General features: G+C 47.7%; 1 protein-coding gene across 3 annotated transcripts in view; it reads left to right on the forward strand.

Annotated features, from left to right (window-relative positions):
* TLN2 (talin 2) overlaps positions 1 to 25,735 on the forward strand; it is a 412,505-nt gene that overhangs the window by 45,983 nt on the left and 340,787 nt on the right. For all 3 annotated transcript variants that reach the window (XM_053928612.2, XM_024567594.4, XM_045201599.2), the window contains exon 2: positions 21,566 to 21,654. The gene's annotated coding sequence lies outside the window, so the exon portion shown is untranslated. The remainder of the gene's footprint in view (positions 1 to 21,565; positions 21,655 to 25,735) is intronic.

The raw sequence follows: 25,735 nt of genomic DNA on the forward strand, positions 1-25,735 counted from the left end.
GGCTGAGCTGCCAAGGCTGGCCCAAGGACTGGCTTCACTGAGTTACCTGGGGCTACCCTTCTCCAGGGCTCCCGAAGCTGAGAATTGGTGAGAGGGGCCCAGGAATTTGTATTTTCTACAAACCTCAAGGTTATGGGTATAGGTGATGAACTTGGAGCTGAAGCAGCCTGGATCTAGTTGGGCCCAGTAAACTTGGATAGAGTTCACCTTACACTAGATTCCATTGACACCCTTGGGTCCAGAGTTGCACTGAGAAAGACCTGGGAGACCGGAGTGCTTGGACCCCAGGCCCACAGCAGGGAAGAATAACAGGGTTCCCAGTTGTTGTAAGGCCCTAATTCCATATTGCTTCCCTCAAACAAGTACATCCCAAGTCTTTATAGAATTAGGTAGCAGTTATTGAATCAAGTCACTCATTTGCAAATGCAGTTATAGAAATGCATAATTGAGTTAGAGTGGTCCAGGGAGGGAAGAATTGGGCTCGCACTGGGCAGGCTGGGTGAGGGGCCCTGTCTCTTATTCTGTGTGTGTGTTTTTCCCTCTAGTGTCCCCTGTCCTGTGTTTATTTTCTAAAACCCGTGTGGAATTGTTCGTTACAGAGAGATGACAGGTTGATTACTTCTGATTAAGGATTAGAACACTTGAAATCCATGGGAGGACAAGACCTGTTTCAGTCACATGGTACAGCTTATTTTTAATCAGAAGTGCTTTTAAAGTGGGGTTTTTTTTTTTTTTTAAGGGCAGCAAGCTGGTCAACAGCTACAAAATATTAGAAATACGCTTTGGTTGTTAGAAATAATAATTCAGGGAGGGGTCTCTAGAGTCAGCAGTCTGTTAGTCCAAATCCAAAGCAAGGAAGTACTTTAAAAGCCCACACTAGAACCCAAGTACTGACCTAGTTTAAAATGTTAAAATGCAACTTATCCTATTAGCAGACAACTAAGAAGGAACAATCTTTTTCAATTTCTTCTTTATTTGTCTAGGGTTTTTTTTTTTCTCCCTTGAGGGAGAGAGGGCATTATTTGCATAATTTTGCAAGGCAACCGTCTTTTTCTTTTTTGCATCCCTTGATGGTAGCTCAGCTTTTTGGTTTAGGGGGAAATTGGCTTTTGATGTGTAGCAAAAATGATAACTGATTTTAATATAAAATACTGAATGATGGTTATTAAACTCTTTGGCAGTGGGAAAAGTAGTGTCATTGAGCATTAGTTTTCAAGGCCCGAAATGAAGTGGCTTAACTTATCAAGAGAAGCCTTAGAGATACACCACTCTTACCTAGGGGGGTCCGGGTGGGTGGTGGGTGAAAAGTTGCGGGGTGCCTGGTGCTGCAGTTTTCCATGAAGCCGTCTGTGGAAGTCTTATGCATAATTGAAGCCTTTGCTTCTGAAGCCGGACCTCAGCTCACCTTTCTAATGTTGTTTTCTACTGTTTCCTGCAAAATCTCTGGCCAGCCAGCCAGCCAGCCAGCCTTCTAGCTGACCTTTCAATGTGTCTTTCGAGTCCACACATTTCAGCTTTTACTCAGAAAAGACCCCTGGCTGGAACCCTCTTTCCACCAGCCGGTTTCTTCCCTTACATACCAGACCCTGCTCTCAGATACGATGGAGACAGGAGCCCGGCAGGTGCACTAGGATATTATGGTGGAGCCCAGAGAGCAGGCAAGTTCAGAAGCTGAGGTGGGTAGCAATGTCACCATATTTATAGAAGACTTGCTCCTCAGTTAACTTGGGAACAAGTTCAATTTGTATATAAATACGTATTCAGCTTAGACCCCTACAGTAGAATGTACATTTGGGTATTCAGATTTTTTTTTTTTTGCCTAACATTATTTTGTGAATATTCCCCAAATTAGTAGTCCTCATAACAATTTTTAAAGCTGAAATCTTGCCTCTCTGTTTTATGTGTGGTCTGAGGATCTCTTTTCTTCTTAGAATTGCCAGGGGTACTTGCCAAACCTGGATTCCCCAGCCTACTGTGGTCGAGTAGACTAGGGGTGGTGGTGGAGGTGGCATGGGGATCACTGGTGTGGTTCTGAGACACAGGGAGGTTACATGGCCTCTGCGTCAAGCCCACCCACTGTGCCTCCATGTGCCCTGGAGTCTGCTGGCCGCCCCATGCGTCTGGTGTCTGGTGTCTGGTGTGAGGGGTCATGTGGCTGTTCAGCAGTCGGGCCAGGTTGGGCTGGGCAAGCAAGGAGAATCTGCATTGCTAAGAGAAGCTGTCTACACAGCCCTGATTACTGGGCCAGGGACTGACCAGCACTGACTAGGGGGCACTTTCCCACGGCCTCTAACCAACCTTGGAACCCTTTCAGAGGCTGGTGGACTTCAAGAATACTTTCTATTCTTGACTCTGTCGTGGTTGTGTTTCTTTCAGTGTACATGGCAGAGCCATATCTGAAGTTCCCAGATCTTGTTTTGTGTCTGACCCCCTCCAAGACAGGTGACCTGCAACTTTAGGTCAGGTGTTTATGTGACACGACCCCTCGTCTGGGGCTTCCAGAGCTGGGATGCACGCACACGTCCTATCACTGTGAGTGGGTGGGAAAGAACTCTTTCTGGGCCCAGAAGAAATCAAACTTGTTTTTTTCTCTTCATTATTCTTCATCCATTGTCTGGCTTTTTTTACTTGCCAGAAGGTGAGTTCAGAGCCCTCGGGTCTGGTTGCTTCTTCCAAAACAGGAGTTGTTCCACTTGCAGAGATGGCATGGGGTGAGGACCACTGGCTTCCACCAGCTGGCAGGCTCCCTGAAGCCTGTGGAGAGGAGCTTCCTTGACTCTTCTCAAGTTTTGTTACTGGAAGGTTTCCAGAGCCTGTTGAAGGCTGAGCACAGGATGATGACAGGACCCTTACGACTCAGAGGGGGAGGGGTGGGGGGGGGGCGGGGAGGGGTACTTCTGCAGGGAAGTCCGCGGCACGGACAGATGGGACCACAGGTGGCTGCAAGCGCAGCAGATCTCCTCCTCCCTGGTCTTTTCATCTGTTTCTTGTTGATGTGATTTCCTCCTGACCTGTTAAGATTCTTAGTGGATACCTACAGCATGAAGTTACAGGTGAATTAGGCTGGAGAGGGAAAAACCTAGGTAACTGGAAATGAGAAAAAAATTGGGTAGTTAAAAAAATTGTAAAATGTACATGACATAAAATTTAGCACGGTAGCCATTTTTAGGTGCACACTTCAGTGGCGTTAAGTACACTCATGTTGTTTCACAACCTCCATCTCCAGAACTGTCCCTTAAACGAGAAAGTACCCATTTAGTACCCATTAAATACTAACTCAACTCCTTGGCTCCCCCCTGCCCCCAGCAACCACTAGTTAGTCTACTTTCTGTCTTTGTGTACTCTAAGTACCTTATATAAGTAGAATAATAAGTATTTGCCTTTTGTATCTGGCTTGTGTTTTTAAGTTCATATATTTTTTACTGTTGAGGTTATAGGTAAGCTCCCTGAGTAAAGTGTGGATGAGTAGGCCTGACTTTTCTCTCCGGACGCAGTCCTCGCCCTCCCTCCGCCTGTCCTTGCCGTCCGGGGCAGCAGGGCCAGTGCACTGCCGTAGCTAATCCTCTGGGTGGAACGAGCTGACAGCTGGGGCCCATACAGCTTGCTTCCAGCTGTTCTCAGGCCCCAGTATGCTCTTCTGAATGTTGAACTAGAGTTGCCAGATAAAATACAGGCTGCCCAGTTGAATTTAAATCTCAGGTAAACAGTGACTAATTTCAGTGTAAGTATGTCCCAAATATTGCATGGCATATACTTATACTGAAGAATTATTTGTGGTTTCTCTGCAAGTCAAATGTAAATACGTACCTTGTATTTAATGATGAACACAAAATAAAGTAAATACGTGTCCTGTACGATGATGGGAGTGGGGGTGGGGGTGGAGGTGACTGGGCGCTGTCAACCTACTTTTGGTGGACTAGTAAACGCATGGGTCCTCAAAGTGGGTTTTAAAGTAATTGCATGGACTTCTGGCTCTTCTGTCTACAGATAAAGAGGCAGGAAGTACCTGCTGATCCAAATATGACTTGCCCATGGCCGGTACCCAAAGTTGGAGCCCTGATCCGAGGTTGCTGATTCCTGTGCAGGTTGGAGACCCGACTGCTAGCAGGGCTCCAGGGAGACAGTGTTTGAGGGGGTTCCCCGGAGCCAGCTGCCTGTCTGCCTGGCTGTGGTGTCTCCTGTTGACTGACTGAGCCAGCTGCGGAGAGGTGGTTTGGTGCAGTGTGAAAAACTGAAACTTGACTCTAAGTTTCCCTCTGGTCCCTTGCTGTTTAACAGTCAACTTACTCATTTTGCTGGCACTTTGAATCAGCCTTCCATGTGAGAATTCAACAAAAATGCAGCAGATGCTGGGTGTTTGCCCTGCGTAGGTCAGGCTGGCACTGAATCATTCTTCTCTGTGTCTTCTGTGTGGCTGTTTTCACTCATCTCCCGCCCCCTTTGGATTTAGGTTCCCGGGGCTTGTTGTCTTCCCAGAGTCGTAGAGGACAGAAAGTAATAGTTTTAGGATTTGTAAACAGTGGGAGCCCTTCCTGAGCTGCTGGTGGGTAGGTGGAGGAAATCAGTGTTTGGTGCTATTTTCCATTGGCCAGGCCCGCCCATAAGTGTGATGGTAGACCCCCAGCAGCCTGTGGGCTGGCCCAGGGGGCTGCCTGCAGAGGAGGCCTCCTGGGTCTCTAAGGGTGCGGGAATACACGAGAGAGCAAAGGCACACATGTACTTTATTTTGGGGTTTTGAAGCCCTAGCAATTTTGTGGGTCATTTTGGCTTTTTCCTTCCCCGAGGGACTATGCAACATTTAATGACTCAACTCCGATTGTACTCCGGATGTTTCCTTTCCACTGATGTCAGTTTAGAGAGCACTCCCCAGGCAGTGTTTATGCAGCAGGGAGTCAGAGGTGGAAGAAGGGGAGGCCTCAGGGACCCCAGGAGTGGGCTTTGACGACTGCCCCCACACACTGGGGAGGCCAGGCACTGACGTTTTAATGCACAGGGCTTCCAGCTTCCCTGAGGGGTCGGCACCTGGGGGCCTGTGTCCTGATGGGCTGCTGGTTCTCTGGCCAGGAGTCTCAGTGAGACCTTGGGGACCCCAGGTGGGCATACCTTCATGGGGTGTGGGATCATTTTTGGGTTTGGTTTTTAGGGGTGGGGTGTTTGGCAGGACCCTCAGAGCAAATGTTTCATAAGTGGGTGCTGTATCTGCCCCGCCTCTATAGTTCTTCAGCTTGACCCTAGGAAGTCAGGGATTGGGCAGGACAGTGTTTAGTTAAGTTTAGCTCTTTAGTTTGGCTTAGACCCTAGAAAGCTGGTTTCCTTTATTCAGCTCTTTGGAGAAAGAATGGCCAGGGTAGCCTAGTAAGGACCTGGGCTCTTGGGAAGAATGCTCCAGAAGCATTCTTCCCAAGGCCCTCCCTGCCTTCCTTTGACCGTGTGGGATGGGTGCAGGGGCCAGAGGGGAGAGGGGAGAGAGCCTCTAGCATCTTATCCGCTCCCACCATCACGCCAACCCCCACTGCAGTCCCTGTACAGAGATTTGTTCCCTGCTCCTGTTTTTCCTGAGGGGCTGACAGAATCATACATGCAGGGGAAATACTTGACAGAGGAGTGGTATGTGGGTAGTTCTGTCTGTTCCTAAGTGCAAAGAGTTTGAGGAAAGGAGAGAGGAAAATAGCTGTTTTTAAACAAAACAGCCTTATTTACTGCTCTGTTTTGAGGGTCTGTCATGGGCAAAGGCTTATGGCACCTGCTGAGAGAAGCGCAGAGGCAGTGAGACCCTGACCCCACTACAGGAGTTTGTGGTGAGATGGGGGACACAGAGTCACCGCACTTGTTAAGCTGCAGGCCAGGAGAGAGGTCCCCAACAGGGCAGGGGAAGTGATGGGTGTCCTGGGTGGGAGAGGCACGTGAACAAAGACAAGAAGGTGGGGAGGCATGGGGGAGAAAATTGGGCAGCACAAAGGTTGTGAAAAGACTGAAGATGTGAACTGGATGGGGTGTGATTTATCTTATTTTATATTTTTTGCCACTAGTTTAGTGTCAAGTTAGATGTCAGCAAACTTTAAAAAAGAGCAGGCTATATACTTCCTGCCCCTGTACTTCAACTTCCACTGTTACCTCTGCACCAAAGGCCATTCTGAAAGGCCTGCAACAACCCTTTGGGGGGCCAGACCGCACAGCATGTTCCCAGGTGCCCGTATCCGGGCTGCCATGCACATTTTGCCATTTATCATCCTCTCCTCCTGACACCTTCTCTCCCTTTTGCCTCTGGGATACATTACTGTACTGACCCCTGTCTCCGGCCACTGCTCCTTTTCTGCCATCCGTCCTGTCTCCTGCATGTGTCTACCTTCACCCTGGCCCAGGGGTGTTGTGGCTGGCACTCTGCTTTTCGGCAACTCCCTTGTCCATACCCGTGCAGCCAGCCAAGCTCCTGGGGATTAGGATTTTGCTGTTGTGAGCCCCTGAAACCTAGAGAACTGAAGATTATTCTACAAACCTCTTGATGCAAGCTTCTGGGGGAGACAAACACCAGCAGCCTGGGGTCATCTAGTCAACACCCGCTTACCCCCAGCCTTCTGTTTCCAGGCGTCCCATCCCTTGAAGAAAGCTCTGAATGACATCTAAACATCTAAGAAGGCTAAAATCCTGCTTGTCCTTTTCTATAACTTGAAACTATGTCCCTTGGCCTCATACTTCCTAGTAACTTGATAGGAGACTCAGAGCATCTCAATGCATTTCTAGAGCTGCAGCAGCTTCAGCCACGCCGGAGGGGATGTGCTCTTGAGTGGATCCTCCCCGTGGCTCAGAAGGCAGGGTTGAGCCCGAGGGATTTGTGTGTGCTCTGGGTCTGCATCTTGCACAGGCAGCTTTGAATGTGACACCCCTGTCACATAGCCAGTGCCTGGAAACCCTGAAACTATTCCTGGTATTCATAATTCACGTCGGGTAGGCTTAGGTGGTATTTATAGCACTCCCCAAGACGAATTATTGCCAAAGGAGGTAGTGACACTTATCAGGTGCAGTGTAGGAGACTCGGCTGAGCACACGCTTCTTCTGGCTAATTTTAGATCCCCAGTGTCGGGGATGGGAATGAGGGCTTATCACATAGTCAATATGCTTTCAGAGGCTCTGATCTGCCCGGGAGACCGAAGGGAAAGACATTTATGGCCATTTCTATTGCTAGGGCTTGGCATTGCCCCAGGTTATTGTTGGGGACATTGTCTCACTGCCCAAGTTCTCTCCAGCTGTGTCCCCTCCCGTTGTCCTCTGTCAGGGAAGAGGGAATACAGGGCCCCGTGACATTCTAGCATTAGGTCACGAAGCCGGGGGATGGGGGTTTGGGGTGGGAGATAATTTGAAGTAGCATTTCATGCCTTTCAAACTAGGTCTTACAACCTATGAATGTTTGACGCGCTGTTTAGCCCGCCCATGGCACTGCCTACCCTTGGTAAAGAGGGACCTCCTTGGGGTTTCCTGGAGATTTTTGAGCTGCAAATTCTTCAAGGCAGAGGTAGATAACTGCAGAGAAGCTGGGCCCCATCTTCCTCCAGGCTTAGGGCTTGCTGGCAGAAGAGCCTTTTCAAGTGACCTGCCTCCCTGGGATTATGGCTCTCCGCCCAGGGAGAGTTCCTGCTGCAACCAAGGTCTGTGGAGTGTGGCGTGGCAGGAAGCTGGCTGGTTCGTGTTGACGTTTTCTGTTGTCTTTAAATGATAAGCCATGACAAGCTGAGGGACGTGAGAGAGGGCTGCTATGTGGGAGTGCGCCTGCACCTTTGTGGGGCCAGTTTCCAGGTGAAGGAGCCCTGGGCTGGTTGGAGGGAAGGTGGCCAAGTCACTGCTTGCTTCAGGCAGTTCTGTCTCATTTGTCCCTTGCTGCTTCAAGTGCCCAGGATAGATTCCTGTTCTTTTCCTTTATGTGGCTTGTAGTTACTCGTGCTATCTGCCCTGGCATAAATAGCTATAGTTAGGAAGCATGTCTACCAGAAAGTTGAGGAAAAATGTTTTTCTCGATTGAGGGTGAGTGACAGCCATGTCTGACCCACTGTCCCTCACCAGCAGTTGTCGGACCTCGGCTTCCCTCTCTTGGGACTTGGAAATATTCATATGAGGCAACAATGGTGCCTTTATTGACGGGCAGCTCCGGAGCAGCTCTGCTGTGGCCGCGCTGGCATCACCATTGGAGCAGGGGCTTGTGTAGGGATGGGGACAGGGGACAAAGCTTGCCCTTGTGCCCGGGTCCTTATCCAGTTTGTCTCCATTCTGAAGATCAGGCAGGGTCACCCCGCTGCCTCCTCCCCCACCCCCATTCCTTGAGATGGATATTACAAATGACAAATCTGTAATCTCATATATGTTGAGATCCTGGGTCCTTCTGTGATTCTAACTTCTTCTGAGTTACACCTAATGAGAAATGACACACTTATTAATTGTCCGTAAAGAGACAGGTCTAGTTGGTTCTGGTTTTTCTGTGCCATTCCTAGATTGTCTCCCAAACCTCTACAGATTCATATTATCTGTCCTTTTGTCCATGGGCATTTGGGTAGTTTCCAGATTCTGGCTCTTATGAATAAAACCAACATGATTGTTCTTGTACGCCTTTTGACGTGGGTGGGTTTATAGTAGTATTCCAGGTACACTTTGATTTCGTTTTCCTCATACATTCATTTGAGTAAATAGTTACTAGGATTCACTGTGGAACAAGCTTTGGTCCAGCCGTGGAGTGGTGGCAAGGGGCAAGAGGAGCAAGGCTTGGTGTGCGGGGAGAGTGCCAGAGAGCTGAGGGAGGGGGGCAGCTATTTCACATGGGTCTTTAAAGAGGTGACATTTAAACAGACTTACGGGATGAAAGCCAGCCAGGCGAGCAGCCTTGGGGAGGAGTACTCTGTGCAGAGGGAGGACCACGGGCAGAAGCTCTGATGGTGGTTGCTGCTGGCTTACGGGTAGCCTGGTCAGCACAGACAAGTCCAAGGGTTGGTTAGACCCTGCCCTAGCTAATGAAGGAGTGGCCCAGGACACTTTTCTCTGTAGGAGTCCGGGGTGAGGTCTGTGTTTTGTTTCTTAAATGGCACTAATGATGGAAGAAGGAGTGCTGCATTGGACTGTTTCACAGGAGTCCCCAGGAGAGGACCAGGTGGCATGCTCTGGGCTTTAGCTCTGCTGCCCACAGCTGACCCTTGGCCTCCAGAAAGGCCCATGAGGTCCAGTTCAGAGATGTCATGGAGTTGTCTGGTCATCTCGTGTTGCTAGAGCCTTTTGTCTGGGAAACCAGCACTATCCATTGGGTTCCTGCTGTTTAGCCAGTGACTCATCTTCCCAGACTTCAGGGTCCAGCTTCCTCGCCTGGGAAATCACCAGGCATGGATGATAGAGAGGTGTCATGCCTCAGGGGTACAGGGAAGTCTGCTTAGGCAGAGGAACCCTCTGCCTTTTAGGAGAAGGGTAGGCTGGTTCTGTCGGCTGAGTAATGAGAGATCTTGCAGGAAGAAAGGGCCCTGAGTCGTGCGTGTGGCTCCTGCCAGCTGCTCCAGGCCTCCCTGCCCGGGCTGTCAGTTACAGAGCCAGCTCGGTGCAAGGCTCTGGTGGGAATGGGAACCGCGTGGAGGCTGCAGGCTGGACAGCATCCTCTGGTGACTTCTTTCTTTCTTGCATTGCCTTGTGTCTCCTCTTTAATTAAAATGCCCTTGTTAGGAAATCTTCTAGCTCTGGTGAAAAGCTATCCCCACCACAGAGCAGCCTCCCCCATGAGGAGGGAGGATGTGGAAGGAGACACTAAACAACTTCAGAGCTCCCTTTGTGTCGTGCAGTTTGGCTGATGGCTGTGGCCGCAGAGCCCTGTGGCTGGTTGAGGTATTGATTCCCCTTCAGAACAGGGGCGCCTCTTGCCTTTCTCCCAGCCCCATGGCTCTGGGTAACCCTTTTCTGAACTTCTGAGGATGTTTTTGTAGCATTTCTTTCCACTCCTGTTATTAGTGAGTAAAGAAGATAAAAGGCTCTTCTGTATTTAATAAACTACTGAAAACTGTGCCTCTTTTGGAGCAGGGCTGAAGCCACCCACTGACTTCCCTCTCACTGACCCCACCTCTGGTGGCCGAGACAGTGTGTGAGGCTTCCTGGTATTCCCCTCAGGATCTCTCCCTTTGTTTTTTTTTTTTCCCTTTCTCTCAAAAATCAAATTACAGATCTCTTTTTTAGATATGGGTGCTAAGAGTCAGGGTTATTAATTTACAGGTCCTGTGAGTACCAGCAGTCACCCCCTGGCCTGCTGGCCTCTCGTGGCTTTTCCTGCCACTGGGCTTGCTGCCTCGGTCACGTTCTCTGCCAGTGCTGCTCACGGCTGGTTGGCACGCAGCACTCAGCTGCTGAATAGAAACAGCCTCCAACTGTCCTGAGAGTGCTCTCTGTCCTCCTCATGCAAATCTGTATTTCCTGGTACTACTTTCCTTGCAAATGTGAAATTAAATAGAGAGCAAAGTTTGCTTCATGAGGAGCATGGTCACCTCCCGGGAGGTATTTTTTACCCTTGTTACTTTTTGGTAGTGTGATTTAACCGTATTTTAAGAGTTGTCTGTATTTGACCGTATTTTAAGCTGCATCTGACTTGGAAGGTGTGATTAGGTAGAAGTGTTCTTCTAGCCGTTGGGGAGCCCAGATACTTCTATTTGCTATTTAAGTAATTAGAGACTTGGTGTTATGGAGGATTCCTTTGATTCCTAGCAGCCAAATATCAGGCATTTTTGGAAGGTCTGATGAAATGCTCATTTTAAATGCAAATTCTTCACACAGTGAGAAGGAAAATGGAATTGTTCTGGCTCCCAGCACTCAGGCTCACTCTGCATTTTTGCCATTCCTCTGATGGCTGAGGGGAGGGCTCCTGACTAAATCCTTCAGCATCTTTATTAGGATTTCAGATTCGTACTTGCTGAGAGGAAGCCTTGCCCCAGGACATTAACCCTCTGTTGTCCTCTGTAGAGTTCTCACTAACGACCTTTGGATTTCCTTTCTCATTGGCTTGACAGCTGCACTGGGAACGTGCGAGTGGGTGGTAGTGTATTTTTTTGGTTTTGTTTTTTTGAGGCAAATGAAATGTGTTAAACTCGTTAGTTCTTCACAGGAGTATGTGTTGTTGCCTTTAGTCTTCCCTCCCATTTCTGTTTTAGGTGTCTTCTCCCACTTTGCCCGTTAACCAGCTGTTCTGTCCTGACTGCTTAGGACGTGGAGAAGCCATGGACAGTGGGATTCCTCTGCAGTGTGTCTGGGCAAGTGGTTCGCGCTCTTGGAAAGAGAGACAGAGAGAGGCGGAGAGACAGACAGAGAGAGACAGAGACAGAGAGGGAGACAGACTGAAAGCGCGCACATCAGTAAGCAATGATGAATTGATGGAGGACTTTAAGTTGTTAATCTCCTCCCCCAGGCAGACAAGTTACTCTTCTTTTCCTTAAAGTGAGAATTTTACTTGTAAAATAACTCCTGTGGTCTGTGGCTCTAGAGACCGCTGGGTTGTGTAGGCAGGGGTTCAGCCTCTCAGCTACGCTGGTCTTTTTCCTGGCGGCTGTGGTCACAGCTGGAGCCGGGAGAGAAGGCTTTGGGAGAAGCGGCTTGGTGGCAGCACGCTTTCTCCACCCGTGCGATTCCAGCTTCAACACTGGTCCCCTCCGAAGCTGGGGTGGTGAGCTGATTTATGATTGCCACATATTATAAAAATGCAAAAACCTTATACAGTAGTCCCCCCTTAGCCACGGGGGACGTGTTCCAAGACCCCTAGTAGATGCCTGAACCCAGGGATGGTACTGAGCCCCTGTATATAGTATGTTTTTTCCTGTGATAAAGCTTAACTTACAAATTAGGCGCAGTAAGAGACATGACAACATTAAATATTAATAAAAATAGAACAGTTAAAACAATATACTGTAATACGAGTTATGTGAAATGTGGACTCTCTCCCAAAATATCTGGAATTTCCCACTTAATATTATTTATTGGACTGCGGTTGGCTGCGGATAACTAACTGAGGAAAGAGAAACCGCGGTGGGGGGGGCGCGGGAGGTACTATACATTGAATGCACTTGTCAGTCACGCTGTTTTTCTACTATTTTATTGTGAAGATGCCCTTCTTTCTTTTTGCTTATGTATTTTTGCATGGCAGAATATAGAATTCAAAACAAAGTTGCCATTTCTGTCCTTAGTTTGTTGATTGCATAGAACCAGCTCGTGGTTGGGAGGAGATCAATCATCAAATCCAGGAACGCTTTGCTTTTCATTTCTGCGAACCGGGTGGTCACCGGGGATGTTTTTGGTGGTGACGATGTGCAGAAACAAGTTGCTTTCAGCACCGCCCCTCCTTCCAGTGGAGATGCGACAGGGCTGAGAGGAGGCTGGTGGGAGATGCCACGATCACGGGCGGCGGGGTCAGAGGCAGTGGCCCCACCACGCTGAGAAGTAGTGGTGGAGTCCAGGTTAGAGGTTGCAAACTCCAGAGCAGGCCGTCCGCTCTGTTTAGTGACAGGGAACCAGAGACCCAGGAATTGGGGGGCTCTGTCTAGACAAAGAATTAGGACTCATGACTTTGCCCCAGTTTCCTCCTGCTTCCTGAATTTTGGGTTAGGGTTCTCAGTCTTGGCACCATGGACACTTTGGGCTGGGTGATTCTCTGTGGGGGGGACTGTCCTGTGCATCAGATGTTTAGCACCATCCCTGGCCTCTCTGTCCTCTTGATGCCAGTAGCATCAACACTTCCTTCGGCTGCGACAGCCAAAAATGTCCCCAGAGAATGCCACGTGTCCTCTGAGGAGGGAAAAATTGCTCTCTGTAGAGAACCACAGCTTTAGAGGAACATGATGTCCCTTGGGATTTAAAAACACAACTTTATATTAGTATGGCCCCTTTCCCCTTTTGCTTTGAAATGGGAGATATACAGCTAAAATAGTGTTTACTACATTCTTATAATAGATAACACTGGCCAAAGGCCATTTATAGGAAAGTGGTCAACATAGTTCTGAGTTGAATTGTGTTTGAGATAACAGCTTTCCTTTGAGTAGATTTGATTTTGGTTTTCCTTTGAGATTTTGGATGCTGATGACTTGCCTCCATTAAGCAGCTTGTACTTTTAATTTTAGCCAATGAGTGAGAAGTCAAAATACTCCAAAGGCCAAGGAGATTCTGGCAACCTGAAACCACTTAAGAATGAGGCTCCTGTTTTGTGAACCTTGTGTTAAGCTCCGAAGAGAACACTCATCAACTTAAACCTAGAGCAGATGTGTGGGCACATTTCACAGTGGACTCTGACCTTATGAGGTACGGAGTGGCAATGAATTGATGGAGGCAAAGGGGTAAAAAGTCCCAGACTGAGAAGCCGGAGACTGGGGCTCTAACCCTGGGCCTCTAACCCTGGGCCTGCCTCCAACCCTTTTGGTAAAGTCCCCAAACATGCGGAGGATTTCTCTAGAAGAAGGGGCAGAGCCAAGATCGCTGCTTCCTGAACAGGGGTGAAGTGCTGGGCGGTGAACCTGGATCGACCCAAGACTCTCTTTGGAGCCTTAATTTTACTCGGGGAATTTGGAAGACAAAACTTATTTTAGTATGAACATATGCACATATTAAGTGCAAAATTTGCATGATGTTAACTTAATATGAGGTAGAAGAACTTTCTAAACAAGAGGGAAGCCTCATGCTTGCTGCGAACGGCTCCCCAGTGCCAGGTGGCCCACCCTCTTCTCCCTGGTGGGATTCTGGCAGGAGCGTTTGATAATCGAGGAGCCCGGGGAGGTCCAAGTTCTTTACTTCTAAAATTTCTTCTCGGAACGAAAAACATACATCTTTGGTATAAAATTTTGGATAACTGAACGCACCCGTCGTCACCAGACAGGATCTTAGGAAGAATGGACAAAAATAATAAAGTTTGTCTAGGCTTTCAGAATTCAGGTGCTTTAAGTTTTTCTCCCTTCTTTTGGTTTATATGGAAAAGCTTTTGGCCTCCATCCTGGAGTGAGTCTATAACCAAAAGGAAAGAGGATGAGGCTCCTGCTGTTGTGGGACCCTCAGGGCTTCTGCGTGTTACCTAAGAATTTACCTAATCTGAGAAGTGTGCGGGAGGAGATAGCATGCTGAATTACATGTCTCTGAGATTCCCCACCACAGACTGGCGACAAGGGGCCTGGTCCAGGGGGTTAGTATTAAAATCGAAAGATCCCTGTAACAGCTGGGATTTACTTAGCTGGGGATATTAAGACACTTCATCTGGTCAATTTTTGTTTCTGAAGTTATTTAATGTTGCAGAGGAGTTTCTTTTTTTATGTTGATGTTCATGACAGCTCTTTAGAAACTAATGTCAAGGGCTTCAGATGGGCCACGTCCTCGTGCTGTCTGATTTCTGGGGAAAAATAAGGCCAAGCAAAAGAATCCCTACCAATAAAGTCATTGTTGAGAGAACGGGCCCTATTGCCATTTGTCAGCATCAACTTTGGAGAGGCACCTTTACTACATGATGTTATGAAGATAATTTATAATGTCTCATGAAAGCAGGAATGGGTAATAGTGGGGTTTTTCTTTGTCTTTTCTTGGCATGCCATTGAAACAGAGCTTGGACCAAATGAGAAACATTTGTGTTTTGGGAAAAAGAAAAAGATTCCAGAGGCTTCTTGACTGGGGTCAGATATTGCTTCCTTGTTTTATTTGGAGAATGTAAGCAGACTTATCTGGGACGAGCATTAACAATGCTGCCATGTCTGTCTGTTCATAAGCAAATGCATTTTCTGACCTTAGGGAATTGTCTTAATTCTAGACCCACATAACATAAGCAGTGAATCAGAAGATAAAGCGTATGGGCTGATCTACCTCAAAAGAAATGGATGGCTTTAGAGTGAATTTAGAAATTCAGTTCCTTTAACAATGGTACTTAATCCAGAAGCTGCTTCCTTCATAAAGAAAAGTGTGCCTGTGCGTTCTGAAGTCGAGTGCCTTCTTCGCTGGTCCCAGAGGAGTGTGCAGTTTGCTGAGGAAGCCTAGTTGTTCGGCCCTTGGGAAATAGAGTCTGACGGATGGGCTAATGTGATGGAATACTTCTGTTGGTGGACCGTGCCAAAAAAAAAAAAAAAAAAAAAAGCCCAAAACAACCCACAAACAAAACACAACAAAAATCTGTCCTTTTGTTCAGGCTGCTTGTGTACTTGGTTTGATTCTAGAATTGGCGCCCAGAGAGCCACCCCCAAGAACTTTGAAACACTAAGGCCTAGCATTTCATAGGTATTTGCGACCTCACTGTTGCCAAGGTTTATGTTGGATGCTGTGCATAGAGTACAGAGGTAAAGCTGGTGGCACCCTTGCCTGCCAGAAACTCAGCCTAGGGGTAGTGAGAGGCACACAGAAGCTTAACTCACAGTGGGACAAAGGCTCCGGGCATGTATGGGAAGGAAAGACTAATTTTGGCTGGGCAGATTGGAGGAGTCTCTTAGAGGCTGGACCGTGTGATCTGGTTCCGGAAAGTGGAGATTTATATTGGATGAGGGGGTTGGGCTTTCCTGGGAGGAGTGACTTGGGCACAGACTCCACAGTGGGTGAGTAGAAGACAGGATGTGGTGGGGTGGGGAGAATCCCAGACACACTCTTGGGACCGGTTTGTGGTTCGTGGCTGTGTGTGTCTATGGGAAGAGGCTGAGTCAGGGGAAATCAGTGGGGGTCTAAGTGTGCAGGGCCTCATATCCTGAGGGAAGAAATTAGAACCATACCCTGAATGCAGTGGAGAAGCAGAAAGGAAGTAGAAAAGGCAGAACTGTAAGTAGCACAGAAAGGCACAAGAAGAAAGCAAACTCCTTTGAGTCTAATTCCCCATCTTTCTGCTGCTGTCAGGCTGATGGATGGGGGAAGCTGGGCTGCTTATGTGGGCTGGGCCTTCGGGAAGACTGATGAATATCTTTACTACAGAATGTGAAATATCTTTATTCCTGAATGTGAAATCATAGAGTTATGCTGGTCTCGATGCTGGTCTCGGGAAGAAGTCCAATCACACCCTTCCTTCTCCCCAGTCTCTATTACTTGTTTCCATTACTTGCAAAGTCCCCTGTAAAGAACCATCTTTCACCATCTTCTCACACGTTGCTTACTGTGGATCGACTGGATGCCCTCTGTAAGGTGCTAGGGGTGCAGAAAAGGGAAGGCCTTGCTCTCTGGGAGCTCCAGGCTGAGACAGATGAGAGAAGAGAGGATTCCAGGACAGGATGAAAAGGGGGGTGGTGGGAGTTTTCCAGCGGAGGGAACAACGGCAGGAGAGCTGTACCCGGGATGCCGGCCAGGGAAGCAGCTATATCACCCAGCTGTGGGAGGTGAGGCAGGTTAGCACTCACTTAAGTATTTCCTACCTTCACATGTGACTTGAAGTTTCTTTGAAACGGCATAGTCTCTAAGTATGGCAAATATTTTTTTTTAATTGTACTTTACCCCCAACTGCCACTCCAGAACCAGTTTAGAACAGAACACAGACTATCTTCCTGTTTTAAAGTGATTCAAGAGATCCTTAATCTGTGTATATCAAGTATTTGCCTATAGAATACATTAATAATGCCCTGGAAATATTTTTTTTACTATTTTAAAAATGTATGTAGTTGCTATTGGGATTAATTAAAAATTAATTCTTATAAGAGCTTTTTTAAAAAAGGTTTTATTTATTTATTTTTAAATGGGAAGGGAGAGGGAGAAAGAGAAACCAATGTGTGGTTGCTTCTCACATGCCTCCCAGTGGGGACCTGGCCTAAAACCCAGGCATGTGCCCTGACTGGGAATCAAACCAGCAACCTTTGGCTCGCAGGCTGGCACTCAATCCACTGTGCCATACCAGCCAGGACATCATTTAAGAGCTTTTTTGTCTTGATATCTTCTGTCTCTCAGGATACCAGAAGTACCACGTGTGTGTGTGTGTGTGTGTGTGTGTGTTGGGGTCGGTGGTGGTGGGGAATGGGTGTCTGCAACTTTTCGATCTTAAAAGCTACCACTGTTTTCCTCTCCTAGCACTTAACACAGAGCCTGCACCTCTGTGAATAATGAATAAACGAAGTGGGGCGAACGATCAGCAGAGCAGGAGCAGAGCTACCTACGGAGCTCATTGATGCATCCCACCCGCCCCTTCAGGACTGCATCGCATGCCTACTCCCATCGCACTGGTGTAGATGATGGTGGGGGAGGCACCGTAAGCCTCAGGCTTGTGGGCTTTTCCTGCTTGTGTTCTCCCAGGCGTGTGAGAATCGCTAGGAATTAAAATGTAGCACAGTCCAGTGCCCCTGAGATCCAGGCCTGTTATTGGAGGGCCCACTTTTAGTCCCGGCCGAGGCCCTTGATTTAAAGGAACTAGCTTTAGGACATAGTGACTAATGCCCTGAGGATAAACCAGCACCTCACCTCTCACAGGGAGTTTCAGCCTCCTCCTTGGCTGAGGAGCTCCGTCTGTAGATTGTCTGGGTTAAACATCAAACCCTACCTCCTGAGTCTATTTCCTGGCTTGGCCATCCTCCCAAATGGGTCCCATAGGGTGGAAACAGTGACTGTGCCTGTAAGCGAGCACTCCGAATTTGAGAAGGATCCCACTGAGGCCAGTCTCGGTGGGAAAGGCACATGAGATCATTTTGTTCCCATGCTGGTTTCTGAAACCCTTTGTCCTTCTGGAGTTGGCAGGCCTTTACTTTTCCTGAGCTCTTACTGATGGTTTCCCTGTAAGCTATTGTTTTGAGTCGATCAAAAAGAATGTCGGGCTTGCGTGTGCATGCATACACTCCTGTGAAAACTCATAGACACACTCACATCACACACACACACACATTCTCACGCACACACATGCACACAGAGGAAAGCCATGCCCGCCTTGAACTTAGTAGAGGTGGCAGGATCCAGTGGGATGTTTTACTTGTGAAGGTGACTCATTAGAGAGCGGATCTGTATTCTTAATTTGGCTTTTGCTTATTATTTTAACCTAAGACTAGTGTTAGCGTTGAAGAGACCATTAGCAAGAGATAAGGGGCTACAACAAGTCCTTCAGGCGTCGCATAGTGCTGTGCGTCAGCCCTGCACAGGGTATGGGTACAGGCTATCCCAAACCAGGTTAAAACATCGTTTGATGTCCTGGTGTCAGTGTTTGGCTATTGTAACTAAAAATAAAAGCGGCAGCTTTGTCTGCTAGTGAGATTACAAAAAGGGGGTCTTTTCCTTAATAACTTGGCGTGTTCTTGCTCAAATTATTAGGAAAGAAAAATATTTCTTACTTGGTCAGGATAATACTGGTAAGTATGTGGCAAGGGCTAGGAACTGAGACACAAGCTGGTCATGTCTCCATACACTTCAGCTGTTTTTCTGGCCAGTGGATAACTTGACCAGTCACTGAAGAGCAGAATTCCCCCAAGGGGGGCTGTGACCAGGCACCTGAAGGGGAAGATGTAAGGAGCCCCAGCCCGTATCCACCTGAGGAAAGAGATGCCCGGACATTCTTCTGAACTCTGCAGAGTGTCTGGGCCTTTGCTCCGGTCTCAGTTCTTTAGGAATATGTACCATTGTTCATGGTAACAGAATGTGCCAAAGGAAATAGGCCCCAGGGCGTGTAAGAGGGAAGACCAATGGGTTTGCGAAACCTAACACCAGCTTTTTTCCCAGAGGGACGGCAGTGTCAGAGGTCACTGTGGCCTCAGCCCAGAGCACAGGACTGTCCCCGGGCGTGGACTTTTAAATGAAATGTATTTATAGACGGTGCCTCTGGGGCCAGAACTGGGTTCACTGTGGGGCCCCACCCCTTGACCAGAACTCCACAGGGTTATTGGTGTTCTTACACTGGGGCTGAGAACCCCTGGAGGTCCCTGTCACTGACCTGAATCTGTCATTTGTTGTAATTTCTGTACTCTGACATACATATAGAAGAATCTATAAAATGTACAGGCATAATTTGAAGAGCTTAAAAAGAGCATTTTTGAAGCCAACAACCAGATTAAGAAATCAACACTATGAATACCTTAGAACAACGGTCCCCAACCTTTCTGGCATTAGGGACTGGTTCCTGGAAGACAATTTCTCCTTGGACGGTGGGGAGACAGGAGGCGGAGCTCAGGTGGTGATGGGAGCAAGCCTCACTGGCTTGCCTGCCACTCACCTCCTGCTGTACGGCCTGGTCCCTAACGGGCCTCTGACCAGTACAGGTCTGTGGCCTGGGGGTTGGGGACCCCTGCCTTAGAAGTTCCCTCTTCCTCTCAGAGGTGACAAGTGTCTCAGCTTTTTATTTAACCAGTCCTTGCTTTTCTTATTCTTATTACCTGTGTATGCGTTCCTAAAGAATATGTATTTTTTAAGTTTCGAAAGTTGAGTATCAAGCACAATCATAGCTTTGGGAAGGTCCCTGTTGAAACTGTTACACAAAGGATCCCAGAAGCAGCCGAGGGCTCCCAAACAGTTGTGAGCACTGCTAGGAGCAGCCATACTTTTCCATACAGTGCGCAGAAAGCCCACTTCCTCACTGGTCCCCGCCCTTGGGTATCTCTTTGTAAACGGGGTTGCTGTACACAACCCCATTTGCAGAGGGGTTGTAGAAAGTTCAGAGAGAGAGAGAGAGAGAGAGAGAGAGGGAGAGAGAGAGTATGTTATGAAAGGGGATTCCTTGTAACATTTTAATTAAGCAGGGGTCCTTAACCAGAGGCACAGAGAGAAATTTCAGGGGGCTCACAAACCCTTTGAAATTGAAGGCATTTCATTCTTTGTGGTAAAAGTCCATCATATTTCCAGAGGAGTTTGTGGACCCTCCTTCTCCATTAGGATAAGGAATAACGTGCCCATTGTGGTGGGCTGTGTTTGTTTTTAAATGAATCCTTGGGTTGTTGAAGATTTCTTGATGTGTGTTGGGTCTGCTTGAGTATGAATCTAGGTTGGCTTTGTACATTTGAGTGTGCTGGACTGTTGAAAGGGAAGTGAGCAGTAAATGATACATACATGGGTTGTCCAGGGTGGAATCCTTGATTGTGCAGTGGGTGGCCTAACAGGCTTTGCGTGTTCTCGGAAACCTCCATCTCCTTCTCTTAACCCAGAGTATCTAGAATGCTAAACTGGAAGAAAAAATTGGAATGGTTGTATTTTCAAAACAAATGACCTCATTGCCTGAATTCCACTTTACAAAATTCCACTGTATGCAAAAGAAACCCTTTTGCTTTATAAATAATAATGGATCTTTGGGGAAACAGATCCAAATGCCCATTTAGTGAGGGTGGAGACAGATTTGTCATTGCTGAAGCTAACTCCCTAGAAACAAAATACAACTATTGTTACACCAACCTCATAGTTATTTCTTAAGAGATATGGCAATTTAAATTTATAATGACTGACATTCACTTCTGCAAAGTAGGCGGGCAATTATGCTTTGCATAAGCTGTCTTAATGTGAGGTACTTGCAGCTTTGTAAGGGAAGTTTGCAATTCTGTAGCTGAAAGACACCTGAGTTTTATCCCACCCACGCTCTTTTTGCAGGTGAGTGGACGGAGGGGTCTCTAAGTTAGGTGTGATGTGCCCAAGGTGGCTTGGACTTGTCAGAGTCAGCTGGAACTGGAATCCCAGAGGAAGAGGCACAGCTATTTAGATAATTATGATTTAAATATATACTTAAATGGGGATTAGTTTAAAAAACTATAATCAGAAGACACTTCCTAGAGAATTGGCATTTTGGTCATTTATTTCATTTTAACACAGTGACCTTGGACAACTCCCAGCCCACGCCTCTTTGACGTGTACTACTTCTGGGAGGGCTCTGGTCTCCAGGGATCGTAATCCTCAAGTATGGAAAAGGAGCTTTCTTTTTAGTTCTGTGCTATTCTTTATACCTAAAAAATTCACAAGTTTTAGGTCTTCAGGTTCTTCTCAAAATTTATTAGATTTTCTTCTTGTACTCAAGTGTGAACAGTTCTGGGGTTTTGTTTTTTGCTTTTGAAAAATTTTGTTTTTGAAGAAAACCAGGAGTTTCAGTTGGGCTGTTGCATGTCTTTGGGGATTAAGGAGAAAGAATTAGGGGAATGGTTAAGATGTGGAGCTGCAGGCTTCCTTGTCTCTTCTCCTCAGTTAAGAGCCAGGCAGAATGAGAATAGCATTTATTTGGAAACTGAGTTTTGTTAAGGAAGATAATTTACAGGTAAATTTAAGCTTTTTATAGACTTGGTCCTGTGATTCCATTCCTGAACTTGCCATTACTCGCTGCTGATTTTGGACAAGGCCTGTTTTCTTTCTGAGTCTTGGTTTTTCACATCTGTAAAGAGCGGGGTTGGGGCCAATGATCTCCAAGGGCTCTTTGCAGCCGTGTGTCTGGACTCTGCGTTGTGGGATTCGCAGAGAGAGAGGCCGCCCAGAGCTGCTGGTAGCAGGATGGTGCCTCTCCTGAGACTACAGGCAGCGGGCTGCCAGCCGTGCCACTGCCCAGTGCTCCAAGACCGTTTACCCGACACTACCATTTTTTTCTCACGCTCTTTGTAAGCTGAACCGCGTCAGCGTCACTCAGTGTCAGGACAATGTTGCTCACTTGCTGACGTGGCCACCTGCACTGATACCTGTGATTTCTCTTCTTTGCCAGTGTGCTGCTGCCGGGTAACATCTGGACTGGGTGCCTGGACCCGTGGATGCTTGGCTCCCCACCGCTCCTGGACTGACTTGTCAGCAGCAGTGAGTAATCTCCATGGGTCTACTTTGCGAGCAACTGCAGACCAGTGGAATCTGAGGGCTGGAGGGGTTGTGGCCAGCAGCCACAAAGTCCACCCAGGGCAGCTGATGGACTGCCTGTCTCTACAGGCAGCCTTCCTCATACCGAGCTCCAAGAGCCTTGGTGAGGCAGCTGTGACTTGAGACACAGCCTTTCTGTCCCCAGCAGTCATAATGGTCATGGGTCTTTCTGAATCTGCCTCTGTAGAGTGTCTTCGTTCTGCTACCAGAGGCAAACATAGTTCTCTATCTTTACTGGCACACAGGAAAAGTCTCTTTAGGGTGGCAAATGCAGGTGCTATTCCTCTGCCTGATAAATCCTCTTCTCCAGCATTCATCAAGTCTTATCCTAATGCAACCCCTCATGCCAACCCCTTTTAGAGAGGCCTTATCTGATGACCTTGTTTAAAGATGTCTTCCCGCCAACCCCAGGTGTTCTCTCTCTCAGACCCTTGCTTGCATCTTTCTTTGCACTTACAACAGGATGGGTGTGTTCAGTCACTGGTAGACCACTCATTCATACATTCATTCATTCATTCATTCATTCATTCATTCAACCAATGAGTTTCTGAGCACTACCTGCCAGTGGCTAAGGTAGGCAATTGATGCTGTCTTGGAACTTCCATGAAGAAAGAAAAAGATCAAGTAGAAACCTAAATAAACTACCACAACTCCATGTGGGTAAACTTTGTTGTGAATACTCTAAAGCAGTGTCATCTGGGGGTATTATTAAAATGCAGTTCCTGATTGAGTAGTCTGGGTGGGGCCTGAGATTCTGCATTTCTAACCAGCCCCAGGTGCTGCCCATGCGTCCGGGTTGTAGATCACACTTGGAGAAGGAAGGTCTAAGCTTCTTGATGCATATGAGACTTGGCCTTGAGTGTGACTCTTGGTGAACTGCCTGCAGTCTGTATCTGTAAAGCCACCCAGAGACCCACGGGGAGTTTGTCTGGCTTCAGTGTGGAGGCTGAGTGGTCAGGAATGTGAGCCTGGCTGGAGAGTATGGGAGCCTGTTACTCTCACCTGTGTCTGTGAGTTTGTACCTCATTATCGTTATTGTAGGTTGTGACTCTGCCAGCGAAACCCTACCTTAAATAATGTGCTTTTTAGATTTATGAGATGAGATCCTGTGGGGGTCTCCACGGTGTGGCTACTCCATGTTAGTATTTCTGAAAAGACTAAAGGTGTTTTTTTTTTTTTTTTCCTGGTTCTTAAGCGTAGGCTGTGTCAGCTGGGCTAATGTAGCACTTACGTGGGGTATGGAGAAGAGAGACCATGCTGGGAACTGACCACAGAAACCTCAGAGTAGACCGAGCGAGAAGTTCAGGGCAACTTTGCCAGTGGAGTCTTGAGTCCAGGCAGTGCACTGCCCTGGGGTTGTTCTCTCGAGACACCCCCGTGTGGTTGTGGGCTTGGCACCATTGCGCTGCTGCAGTCAGACCTTGCAAAGGTTGTGTTTAGCTTTCACAAGAAGCCAACTGGATCCTCCACTTGTGCAGTTAACAGTTTTAACAGCTGTTTATGGAGTAGTTAAGATGCACTAGGCACTGGGCAAAGTGCCTGTCACACGGTCTTGTGCTTCAACACCCCCCACAGCCCATGAGGCAGGTCGTCACTGTTTTACAATGGACTAGACCGAGATCAGAGGTGAGGTAATTCACCTGGGGTCACACAACAAGTAGGGTGAGGGTAAGGGGTTTAGCCAGTCTGTCGGACCCCGAGTCGCTGATTATTTCTGTTATTTTCTTCTGTCTCTCCCCCTCCCCAGTTACACCCCTGCATGTCAGCTCTAAAGGGTTGTTTCTATAGCATGTTAGCCCCTTGAATTCAGGGAAGATCTTGCTCAATGTGGGCAAAGATGAACAGGGAAGAGACAAGCATGTGTTTGTTGATTTTTGGAGGCCAGTTTCTCAACCCCCCTCTGCTGGCCTCAGCCAGCCCCCCAGGGGACAGTTCTCTGTGGGGACTGTGGCTGCTGCTGGTGAGCCTCGGAGCCGGGGCTACGGTTAGTCCTCGAAGGCTCACGGCTGGGCGGCAGAAGCTGAGGGGCCGGCAGGACTCAGGGTGTTCTGTAAACCATTTTCTAGCCACTCTGTGGGATTTCTGTATCAAAGACAGTCTCCAAACAGCCTCTCTGTGCTCAGGGTTATTGTGTCTATTTTGTATCAGATGTGCTATTCTCATGCTTTATGGATTTTAGGTTTTCAGTTAGGCCCCTTGATCTTGGCTTCCTGTATATTCTGAGCCAGTCCGCACCAAATGCTGAATTAAGTTGAAGCCACGCAGCCAGGCTTCCCTGGCAAGGTATGCAGTCTGATCTTACATTTTGGGCAGTGACAGGAACCATGCTATTACACTTGCATGCAAGCTCTGTGTTACTAAATCCATGCCTGTACCTCCCCTCGGGAGTGTTCCACCCACACCGGGATGGAACTGGGTCTTAAAAGCAACCCCTTCTTGCCTATTCAGGCTTACAGGGTTATACTTGCTTTTTTGTCCAGAGCCCAGGCTCCAAAGCTAGTGGGCACTGGAGGCACATCCCAGCTCTGTGGTGTATAACTTAGGCCTGCATGTGCTGATGAGAGTCTCAGTTTCTCATACAGGCACCAGTGACTAGTAGCTTCTATGTTCTGGACCTGTTTCCTCAACAGTGAAGGAGGGAGATGACTTTGACTTGGAGTTGTTTTAGATATGATGCTTTTAGAGCACTGTGTACTCATTTTGGCCACTGATTCTTCATTCCACCTGTGTCTGGCTGAATTCCCTCCAGCTGAGCTCTTTTCCCACATCTGAAGCCAATCTCTCTGTAGAAGTGAACCCATTGAGGGGAAGGTTTTTACTTCATCCATCCAGTCTCCCAGGGCCCAGCACTCAGCCTTGAGCCCAGCCGTTTGTTAAATGAACCCAACGGTGTCATTTCCCTTCTTCCACTTGCTGCCCTAAAGTCCGCCTGTTTGGAGAGCAGCGACTTCCAGGCACTGCTGGTGGATCTCTGCAGAAGCACAGGGGGGGCAGCACCGGTCAGACTGGTCTCTGCTGATAAGTGTCCACACAGAAACTCATGGTACATGTTTCCTAGCAGTCTGCAGACTTCAAAAGCCCTCCTCTCTGGAGTCTTCTGTGATCTGCAGTGATGGGAGAGAGCGAACGGAAGGTGGTCTGTATCTTAAAAAAAGTACATTTTTTTCCTATAACAGGTTCTGTATGGATTTCTTTAAAATGTCTTTTCACTTTACAAAGTTATAAATGTAGTTTAAAACCTGTTAATATTTAAAAAAAAAAAAAAAAAAGGAAGAGAAAGGATTTAAAAAAGGGGAAAAAGCAGTTTCCCTGGTAATGTTCTTCAGTGGCCGTGTCTGCCAGGCTCCCAGTCTTCCAGGGCCCCCAGGTTACAAGCCGCACTTGGGGACTGACTGTCTCCTCTCCTTGTACCAGACTGTACCTTTTTACTTTTTTATCACGATGAGACACACTTGAGCATTCCAGGGACAGAGGCACAGGCCCCTTCCCCCTGAACAGTATACAGATACTTACTGTCTCGCCATGCTTGCGGCCTGTGCCTCAGGGCAGAACCCTGTCAACCTCTGTCATTCAGGATGTCTCAGCCCTGGAACCAGCATTGCTCACAGGACAATGGGATGGGGGTCCCGGAGGATTCTGCTCGCAGCCCGCCCTGAGCACCTGTAGGTGCCCCTATTCCAGCAAACTGGGATTCTGATCCATTTCATTACTCGTCTGCAGTTGGGTCCACGGTGACCTCCAATCACAATTCTGTCTCTCATTTGGGACTTGCAGAGGCATGTTTCTCTGTATTAAAAAAGCAAAGCCTAAAACGCGTGATTTCTAATTGAAGGAATGATTGGCTGGGAATTAGCCAGGTTTTATTGTCCCTTCTCAGAGACAGGGCTCTTAACCTGGCTTAAGAACAATAAACTGTATTAACCCCATTTGCTTTTGCCAAAAAGGAAAAATGTTTCCAAGGTTGTATCAGGACTCTAAAAATAAAGCCCTCCTGACCCTTTGTGTGTGAGAAAGCGTGTGCTTT

This window comes from Desmodus rotundus, chromosome 7 (genome assembly GCF_022682495.2).
Source record: "Desmodus rotundus isolate HL8 chromosome 7, HLdesRot8A.1, whole genome shotgun sequence".
NCBI lineage: Eukaryota > Metazoa > Chordata > Mammalia > Chiroptera > Phyllostomidae > Desmodus > Desmodus rotundus.